This window comes from Phoca vitulina, unplaced genomic scaffold (assembly GCF_004348235.1).
Source record: "Phoca vitulina isolate PV1807 unplaced genomic scaffold, GSC_HSeal_1.0 scaffold3, whole genome shotgun sequence".
Lineage (NCBI taxonomy): Eukaryota > Metazoa > Chordata > Mammalia > Carnivora > Phocidae > Phoca > Phoca vitulina.
This window is the reverse complement of record NW_022589706.1, coordinates 56,473,801-56,484,305: the sequence shown is the minus strand read 5'-3', so window position 1 is coordinate 56,484,305 and position 10,505 is coordinate 56,473,801.

Below are 10,505 nucleotides of genomic sequence, written 5' to 3'. Positions count from 1 at the left end.
GTCTTCCAGGTCGCTTATTCTCTCTTCTGCCTCAGTTACCCTAGCTGTTAGATTATCTAGATTGGATTGGATCTCATTGATAGCATTTTTAAGTTCTGCCAATTCACCTTTCATTTCTGCCCTTAGAGACTCTATGTTGCCATTAATTGATTTCTCCATTCTAGCCATAGTCTTCACAATTGCTAGCCTGAATTCCATCTCCGACATCTTGATTATATCTGCATCCATTTGTAAATCTGCAGCATAAGTCATAATCTCTGAGTCTTTTCTATTTTGGGGGCTCCTCCTCCTAGTCATTCTGTTGATGGGTGTTTGAGGGAATGTATAGAGTCCAAATTATTGACCAGAACCCAAGCAAGATGCACCTATTTTCTTGGGACCTTAGGGTTGCTGGCCTCTTGTTTTCTCAGCCTGTCTTCTGCAGGAGGGGCCTGCCACCTGTTACTCAGGCAACCCTGTTCCAGCGGAGTTGCCCTGCGCCCCTGTGGCGGGGGATGGGCTCAGTGGGAATCAGTTTTGGGGGCTTTTGTTCTCTGGCGGGTTTCCCTGGAGGCTTTCCGCATCTCTTCTGCGAGTCAGAGCATAAGAGACCATTTCCAACCCTCTGCCTCAGAGCAGAGAGACTGCAGTTTGTTCTTCAGTGAGCTCTCCAGGCCACACTGTCTCCATTTCTGTGTGTGCTGCTATAAACTGCAGCATCCTGGGTTGTGCGCCCCTTCGCAGCGCTCCCAGTCCTGCCTCCAGGTCGGGGCTTGTCTCTGCCCTTTGTGCTTCTAAAACCGCCAGCCGCTCCCAGTTCGCCTGCGTGACCCCCCAGCTCCAGGTTTCTGTCCCCGGGGGCTGCCCTAAAGTCCTTTCCCCACTGCTACCGATCTGCGAGTCTGTGCCCGGTCCCCAGTGCCTGAGGCTGTCGCTCACCAGAGGTGTAGGATCCCCATGGCTAGGCACCCTCCCGCTGCTGTTTATCCTCCGATATCTGCCCACGGAATCACGGCTCCCCGCTTGGTACCTCAAAACCAACTGCCTGTGATATTCTGTTTGTAGAGATCCAGATCTTCTTACATCTCAGGCTGGTTTCGTGGGTGCTCAGAGTGGTCTGGTAGATATCCAGCTCAATTCCAGGGACCAGTTGAAATAGGGTCCCCTACTCCTCCACCATCTTTTTTCCCCCCATGGTTATGTAATTCTTATTGCTTATAGATACGTGCTGATTAAGGGCTAGAATTTATGGAGGACATATTGTGTGCCAAGAGCTTTACATGTGTTATCTTGTCTAATCAGAGTAACCCAGGAGAGCTTATATTACTACCCCATTTTACTGAGGTGGAAATACATTGGAAAGATGAAGCAACTTTCCCAAAGTGCAGACTTAGAATTCAGTGCCCCAACTCTGCCCATCTGTATTTGTAGATCATCTCAACAGCTGTGAGGACATTTACTCATTTTCAAAGGGAGCATTTTTAAATGAAAACCTACAAATCAAGGTGTTCTTTGAAGCTGGGTTGCCACCAGCTCTAAAATACTATGGATCTGTTATCAAGAGTTTCCCTTGATTTTTAGTCCCAATTCCCACTGTCTTGCATATTACAGTAGCTGCTGCAGTTGTATTTTTCACATGTTCTCTTTGAAATGAGACGATGTGTGGCAGCTTTGGAATCCCACAGAGCTTCCTCAGGACCCCATAGGTTAGAAGAGGTTCCCTACAGTGACCTCTGCAGCAGCTCATCTCCTCCCCGACAGGCCTGCTTCAGTTCCAGGAGCTCAAAAAAGGCTGAAGGGTTCTTTCAAAAAAAAAAGAAAAAAGAAAAAAGAAAAGGAAAAGGAAGCATTGTTATTCTCTGTGGTTCATGTTCCTAACCATAATTCTCCAAGCGCTTAGATTTTGGTCATACTTAATCCCACTGTTACTTCATCCAATGGGGGTAGTATCTATCCTGTCTCTATCTGGAATGTTCTTGATGAATACTATGGTCAAAAATGCTGGTTTGACATGTCTTAGACTTTTCCTTAGAACACTCTATCCATGGGGACACCTGGGTGGCGCAGTTGATTAAGTGTCCAACTCTTGGTTTTTCGGCTCAGGTGACAATCTCAGGGTTGTGAGATCAAACCCCGTGTCAGCTCTGCACTCAGCACAGAGTCTGCTTGAGTTTCTCTCTTTCTCCCTCTGCCCCTCCCCCCCCGCTCTCTCTCTCTCTCTCTCTAAAATAAATAAATAAATCTTTAAAACACTCTATCCGGGGTGCCTGGGTGGCTCAGTCATTAAGCGTCTGCCTTCAGCTCAGGTCATGATCCCAGGGTCCTGGGATCGAGCCCCCCATCAGGTTCCCTGCTCCCTGCCCAGCAGGAAGCCTGCTTCTCCCTCTCCCACTCCCCCTGCTTGTGTTCCTGCTCTCACTATCTCTCTCTCTCTCTCTCAAATAAATAAATAAAATCTTAAAAAAAAAAAAGAAAAGATATATAAAAAAATAAAAATAAAAAAATAAAACACTCTATCCATGGATATTAAACATTTAACATCATCGTTACATTTCATACCGAGTTTTGAGATGGTATTGTTACTTTCATTTCACAGACAGTAAGAAAATGTCACCTAGAAAAGTAAGTGACTTATCTACATCATAAGTCAGTGGCAAACCTGGGACCAATATCCAGTGTTCCTGACTCCAGATGAGATTAATTCATCTCCTTAAAATGTCCAAAGCCTTTATTTCCTACAGAATAAATACCAGCCCTTAAATAGATACTTATTACATACTTATTAGATTCTGGTATCTAATAAGTAACAGTTTTTTCATGCTACATGTTAAGGTAAGAAGCCAGCACCAACCTTCCATTACAGCTCCATAGCCCAGTGGACAAAAGCATTTGCTTTGGAGTCAAAAAGCAGAATTTGAATCCCAGCTCCATCTTTGAATTTTGGGATAGATCCTTTCAAATCTGTGAGTTTTAGTTTTCTATAAGATGGTAGACACAGCTAGTTACTGCTCAATATTTATTCCCCTTTGTGTCTTCTACCAGAAACCTGACTTAGTTCAGAGCATCAATGTGCCAGGTAGAAACACTGACTTCTCCAGACTCCCTCACAGCTAGGGGTGCCCACCACCCATGTGACAAAATTCTGGGCAACGAGTCATAAGCTGAGAGTTTCTGGAAAACTTTGTTTCCCTCCGTAAGTGCCGACCCGCCCTCCCCCGCAACCCCTGACTTCTCCTTCCCACTTGGCTCCACTTTCCCTTTTTTCTTTTCAACACTTGAATATTCATTTCCACATATATTTTCATGGACGAAATAACTAGTTAACTAGTTGAAATGAGAACTCTTCTTCCTTTGATACAAGCCAAAGGTAAATTTGCAAACAACCTCCTCAGCACCTCCCTGGAGAGCCTGCTGAATCTGGGTCTTACTTGAAAGCCTGGTTTTTATCTATTTGTGTTTTCAGAAACTCTGTTTTTGAAGAACAACTCCTACCCCTGTGCAGATGATCCAGCCTTGGTTTCCTTCTCTCTTTCTTCCTTGCTTTAGTCCTAAAGATGTTGAGCCCTTTCTCTGCCAGGGAACAAAGGAAAAGACTGGGTATCTTCCCTTTGTCTTTCAGATCCATTCTCAGCTCTTCTCAATTGTGCTTTCTACCCAGGAAACAGGACTGATGGGCTGTATGACAGGGCCCTCCTGCTCTCTGGCTTCTGGTGGGGCCAACGGGGAGCACTTGAGAGATCAAAGGGAAGAAGGAATATGAGGTCCTGCCTCCCTCTTTTAAGTGAGCTGTGTCCCCCCCAATTAAGGTCACCGATCTTCTCACAAGTCTTCTTCTCTGCTTCATTTCTTTACTACAGAAAAACCAACCCAATAGTTTACAGATTTCAAGCTTTTAATGCTTTAAAATTTGTTGCTGACTAGGACATATAGCCTTACTTTATCCTAAGGTTTTAATGAAAGCATTTTTCCTTTGCTAAGATTGGGAAGCTCAAACTAAGGGAAGACCCTGAGTTAATATACATTGTCACTCTTTTCGAGGGTTAGTCTTTAACTTTTCAGGCCTGAAAACTAATTTTCTCAGCGTACTCAGTGAATATTGATTTCACAAGGACTGACTCAATCTAACCAAAGTAATAAGAAATTGATATGTAAGGCAGAATGCCAACTTACAATTTAAAATAAGATGTATGATATGGAAACTTCATATAGGCAATATTATGCAAACTGGGCAATGAGTGTTATCACCAGCAAATAACAGGAAAAACAAACAAACAAAAAACAATGAATTAAACCATAAGAACATTATTTATTGTTTATTCAACAAGAAGGTCTATCAGTCTCATCAATGTCACCAAGGAATTATACCATTTAGCATGTTTGCTTATGGCCTCATGGTTACAAGATGGCTGCCATTTTAGACATCAATACTGCATTGAAAATCAGAAAACAAATAGCTGGTTGGAGGAGAGGGAAAATGCTTTCTTTCCATAAGGCTTTGTTTGTCTTTTAACCCAGTTAGCTTCCCAGCCACCCCATGGGCAAGAACCAGGTCTCATTTCATTCCAATTGTCAGGGAGGCTGAGAAAGCAAGCATCTAACTCTCCAGCCACAATTCATTGGTAAGAGTCAGCACTGAATACGAGATTTGGAAATGGCCTTGGATTGTGTAGCAGCTGGGGAGGTGTGCTGCACAGACCCCTCAACAGAGCTCACTGCTCAGCTTTGAGAGGGCAGTTGGCTGACAGCTTCTAGCTGTAGTACCTTGAGGATATGCTTCATGTTCAAGCCAAGGCCACGCTCTTCCTGAGTAGCCCCAGCCAGTACTGTACAAACTGGGAGTACTAGGGTCTGGGTGTGTCTACCCAATGCAGGACTCCTCTCAACTTTGTTCCAGAACACCCTATTGAGCTGGTCAAGGCTTGTTCAGATCCACAACATGGTCCGAGGCTCTCCCTGCACAATCCGGTTTCCTCTCCCTTTATGGTTCATGGTCATTATGCCCCAAATACATCTCTGTACTCCTAACTCTCTCTCAGCATCTACTTCCTACAGGAGCTGAACTTAGGGCAAAGAGATACATCAGCAGAATTGTTCCCTATAAGGAAATCTCCATGGAAATCAAATAATATTTGAGCTAAGAGAATATAGGATCAGAACAAACTAGCCTCCTCTGACTAATCCACTTTCACCATGAGGATATTCCTAATGTAGGCACACCTCTCTTGTGTGTGGACACCCAGGCTCCCAGCCTACACTGGTGAACAAAGTTGATCTCTGATTCTCAGACTCCTGTTTTTCTGTTTCCTTTCAAATCATCCCTGTTCTGTTGGCTACTGCTTTCTTAGCAATGTTGATTGCAACATGGAATGCTGTAGCCAAGCCCTGTTTTCCCCACCTTGGGACCTGGAAGACATTCTGTTTTCTCTTTTGTTCATTTGTTTGCTTGTTTTGTTATTGCTTTCAGGATAATTCTCCAAAAACCTACTCTTTTCCATTGTGTGTTGACTTTACAATTTCAATTCTCTGGGTTCTGAAGAAGTCTCACTGCCACTCCCTTTTACTTCTTACACAGTTCTGCTGCAGGCCTTTAAAATAGCTTCAGTTCTAGAGCATAATTTCCTCTGAGGAGCCCTCAAGGGGCTTCATTTGTTTATTTGTTCATTCAATCTTCATTTATTAAGCAGCTACGATGTGATAGACTCTCTAGCTGGTGCTGGGCATACAACAAAGAGGAAGACACAGGCATTCTTCCAAGAAGCTCATAGAAGCTGTTTTTAAGTTAAACAAAACTAGAAAAAAAAAAGTCAGAAGAGATGAGATGTAAGCCAAAAGAAGAGTGAATCGCTCATCAGAGCTTTTCTGCAACCTAAATATTTTAAGTTTTCCATCCTCTATGAGATAGAACTTCAGAGATTTTCAGAGTGATAAACCTCCCTACATGCACTGGATATTAAATATGGATGTGGCTTATTTTCTGCCAATCTATGCTGCTTGTCACTGTCTGGTGCCACTGTTAGATGGCCTCTGCTGATAGCTGCCTGCCTGAGATGGCTTCTCTCTCACCAGGGCTTGAAAAATGATGGAGCTGCTCAAATGGTGACTATTTCTGCACCAGACACATTGGCAGCACATTCCCAAGTATGTCTGTGTTAAGGCACTTACCCCTGTCTTGGTTTCAGATTGTATTTGTCCTAAATGTGCTCATTCCCATTTATTAATGTTTATCATTCCATTTTCTCACCATAATTATTTATATAATCATTTATCAGTACTGTCCTTCTAAGTAAAAATTAACAAAGCTCAAGACAGACTTGACGGGATCAAAGACTGGATATAATCTTTAAAAAGATTACAACTAGAAATAATGATAGTCCTCTGGTCTAGGATTTGAGAAACGCTCTCCCAGAAGACAAGAGTCTTGAGTTGCTTTAGTATTTCCTTCTTAAACTTTGGAATGAGAATGACAAAGCTACGGTAGACCTCAGAAAGTCACCTTGCCCAATCTCCTTACTTTATAAAGAGGAAAATTAGCTCCAGAGCAGTAGAGTAACTTGCTTAGGTTGAACAGCTTGACAGATACGGGGCTAATACCCCAGATTCCTCACTCCCAGCCGGGCTCTTTCCAACAACTGTCCATACTGAATTTACCTGGCCACACTGGCTTCCACAGCTAATTCTGCTTTTTCCATATTTTCATCTTCCCTGCACCCCCCTTTCTTTCATCTTTTGTCATATGCAGTTTTCTCTCCTTTTCTCTTGCTTCCCCCCCACCCCAACAGGATTTTTTGCATTCCTCTCAGTCCTGTGTGTTTCCTATTCCTGACTCTTTTGTTTTTTTCTGTCTTTGTGATCAGTAAAGGAAGAAAACCAATACGTGTGTCTATCTTTGTATCCTCTATATTTAATACTTAAAAGAAAGAGAAGCTTGATGTATATGGAAATTCCGAACTAGCTATAAAATTACAATTCTACAAATATGCTAGAAAGTCTACTGGAAAAATAATGCTACTGAATTCCCAGGGCTTAATACTAAAGTATGTCTGGGATAGCAGAGTAGTTTTGAAATGATTGCACTGGGCTCTCAGGACTTCAAGAAAAGATATAAAGTTCCTGTAGGGGACTTACAGTCTTCTGTAATATAATCAGATCAAAATGTAATGGATGATATTAACTCTCCATATAGCAATGGAAACGAATGACTGAGGAGAATTTTACACGCTACAGAAACAACTAAGTCCCATCACATTAACTGCAGAAAGCTGCTTGGAGACAAGCTGATGCACCAAATTTCATCAAGTCTGCCTGGGCTGATGCACAGAACCATTGTTTTCAGTCCACGCTTCAGTTTCCCAGGTACTCTGCTAGCAGGAAGGGCATGTGTTTGATGGCAGGCATTAACACTCTAGATCCAAGGAAGGGATATCTTCTGATATCAATTAATTAGCTGGTACTCCCATTTCCTTTCACTAAAAGGCTGGTTGCTCTCCATGTGTTAGGCTCTAACTCTGGGCCTACAAAGCTGACCTTGACCTGTGGTTGAGCTGACCTTGACCTGTGGTTGATGTAGGAAAGATGTTAGGATTTGAAGCCAATGGCCAAGAAAGAATTCTTGAGACATCTTTGGTGCAAAAGATGGTTTTATTAAAGCATGGGGCAGGACTAGTGGGCAGAAAGAACAGCACGGGGCTCAGGAGGAGTGGCCCATTATATACTTTCAAGTTGGGAGGGGATTAGGGATAGGATAAACTCTAAGGAATTTTGGAAGCAAGGTTTCCAGGACCCTGAGGGACTAGCTGTTGTTGGGAAAAGGTCATTTATTACTGTCTAATAAAACCTTAGTCATGAGACCCTTCAGATGTATATCGGTGGGTCATATGCTTGGGGGATGATTGCCGCCACGTATCTTGGGGGGTAGAGATAAAGGAAGTTTTATATGCTAAAGTAGACTTACAGGATCCTGGGGGTGGGGATGGGGTGTTGGGCTAGGATTGTTTTTTGCCCTTAGCAAAGTGTCAACATCGAGGCAGCTGAGTCCCTAGAGGAATGTCACTCTGCCTGTTTCAAGGACTTGTCAATGGGCTGCAGGTAGTAAGGAAATTTCATAATTTCCCTTTTGCCTTTGTTTCCCACATCACGGTGACCCCATAAAAGTATTGTCACCCTGAGCATGGCCCTAATGTCCAGACAGTTTCCCTCTTTAGCATTTTGGGGCCCTTTCTAAAGCTTCTGCAACTTGATAAATTTACAAATATCTACTGAGTATGATTGCATGGCTTTGGTTATGGTAAGTAATTTGCCCTTCAAGAGTGCACCACTTCGTTGATTTAAACAAACCAGGAGTAGTGGGTACTAAAGATTTGAGGCAACGGATAATTAGGTCTGCATCCCTCTGTGCCACCTTTTTTCACAGTCTTCTAGTAGCATCGAAAAAGGAAGGGAAAGCATTCCTGAGACATGCTGGGACTGGCCACAGGTAAGCAAACAGAGTTCTCTCCCCTCCCCGGACAAAGGAGAAGCATATCTTGTAGGACCATTTCACTTCTTGCTTGAGCAGCCCTGGCTGTTCCCGAAATCTCAGAGCCCTGGAAACTGCATACAGAAGCTATGTCACTGAACCTCCAACAGGATTCCTGCCCTAAGTCTGGGCAGCAGCTGTTAAGCAGCTGTGCAATTGTGCCCTAAAGCTGCTTAGCATAAGATGCAAACAAGAAGAGGGGCTCTGAACCTAACGTGAAAAATACTAACCCCTGAGACGGCAGATGGCAGGTAATATATATCTAGAAGACATTCATGGTATTAGAATGGATACATAACGGATGACCTTTAGATTTGTATTTTAAGTTTTTTTCCATGGAAGTGATGCACTCAAATCTTTCCAACTTAAGAAAAATGAATAAAGAAAATACAAAAGAGGGGGAAAGGGAGGAACCCTGGCAGCTGGTACACCAGAAGCGTGGAAGCAGGTAAAATGTGGCTCCCTGTCCTCCTCCCCTCCTTCTTCTGCCCAGGCACCCCACCCCAAAATAGCATGAAAGGCTTCCCTGGAGCAACCAAGATAAATGTCTGCTCCTGGGGGCAGGGCCCCAAGTTCAGGCACAGCACCACTTCTGAGAGTTGGCGCCCTGTCCAGCCTTTGATCAACTTTCCTTTGTGGGACACGTCAACCTCGTTCCTCTTTAATGTGCAAGATGGGACAAGAGCTTGAGCCAGGCAGGTATAGCTGCAGGCAGGGCTTTCTTCAATGCTGGGCAGGAAGGCGTTTGCCTGCCCAGGCCCACAGAGAGCCCCTACAGTTGTTTGCCTGCCACATCCTAGGAAAAGGCGTGCTGACCTTCTGCTGGCTTGGCATGGGTGCTGCCCAATGGCAGGCAAGCCAGGACCTGGCACTAAATGGAACCATGTGGAAAGCAGGCAGCAGGTTATTTTCTAAGCCCAGCTTTTGGGATCAGTGCTTACCTCCCCTCCCCTGTCCCTTCTACAGTAACCCCTCCCTCTGAGCACTCTAGAAATCCAAGGATCCCATCCACTCGTTCTGACATCCCCCTCCCCCAGCCCCATCAAAATCCCTTAGTGCAGAAGTAAGGAAACTCATTGACATGCTCATGGATGGGAGAGTAAATCCATATAACCTTTCAGGAGAATAAGTCAACAATATAGAAAGTTTAAATAAACGTATATTCCCTTAGAATACATCCAGGAATTTCACTTCTAGAAATGTATCCTAAAGAGGGGTGCCTGGCAGCTCAGTCAGAAGAGCACACAACTCTTGACCTTGGGGTTATGAGTTTGAGCCCCACATTGGGTGTGGAGATTACTAAAAAGATAAACTTAAAAAAATTGTTTTAATGTATCCTAAAGAAATTATTATATGGGTAAACAGAAATGTATGGATGAGAATATTTATTGCTGTTTTATTAAAAATACTGAACAATTGGAAACAAAGTATCTGTTAGAAGAGGATCTTAAATAGTCACATGAGCATACAATGAAACACTCCACAGCCATTAAAAATAAGGAAGGAGATCCGTATCAGTTAACACTGACATATGCCCTAACACATTGTTAAATGAGACAAGTGGGTTATAGAAGAGTACACAAAGTAGAATCCCACTTACATATTTTTTTAAAAGTTTATATGTTTATGCTTGCATAAAAAGAATGAAATGATAAATATCATTTGGTTGACAGTATCTGTGAGGGGGAGCATTATAGGTATTATCACTTTCTCTATATTGTTTACATTTTTAGAAAGGAGACATATTAACAGAAAAAAATTTTGATGTATTTTTTTAAAAACTGTCTCTCAGGAAAATACATGCAATGCCTTCACATTGACAACCACTTGTATTTGTAAAGAGCTTCTCAGTTTACAAAATACTTTTATTTTCTCCATTAACTTGTTCAGTCCCCACAGCACTGTGAGGTAGGAAAGGCAAATCTTAGTATTGTCAAAGATAAAGCAAAACTAATAGGAAACAAGCTGAGGGCTGCTGGAGGGGAGGTGGGGGGGGAAGGCGTAACTGGGT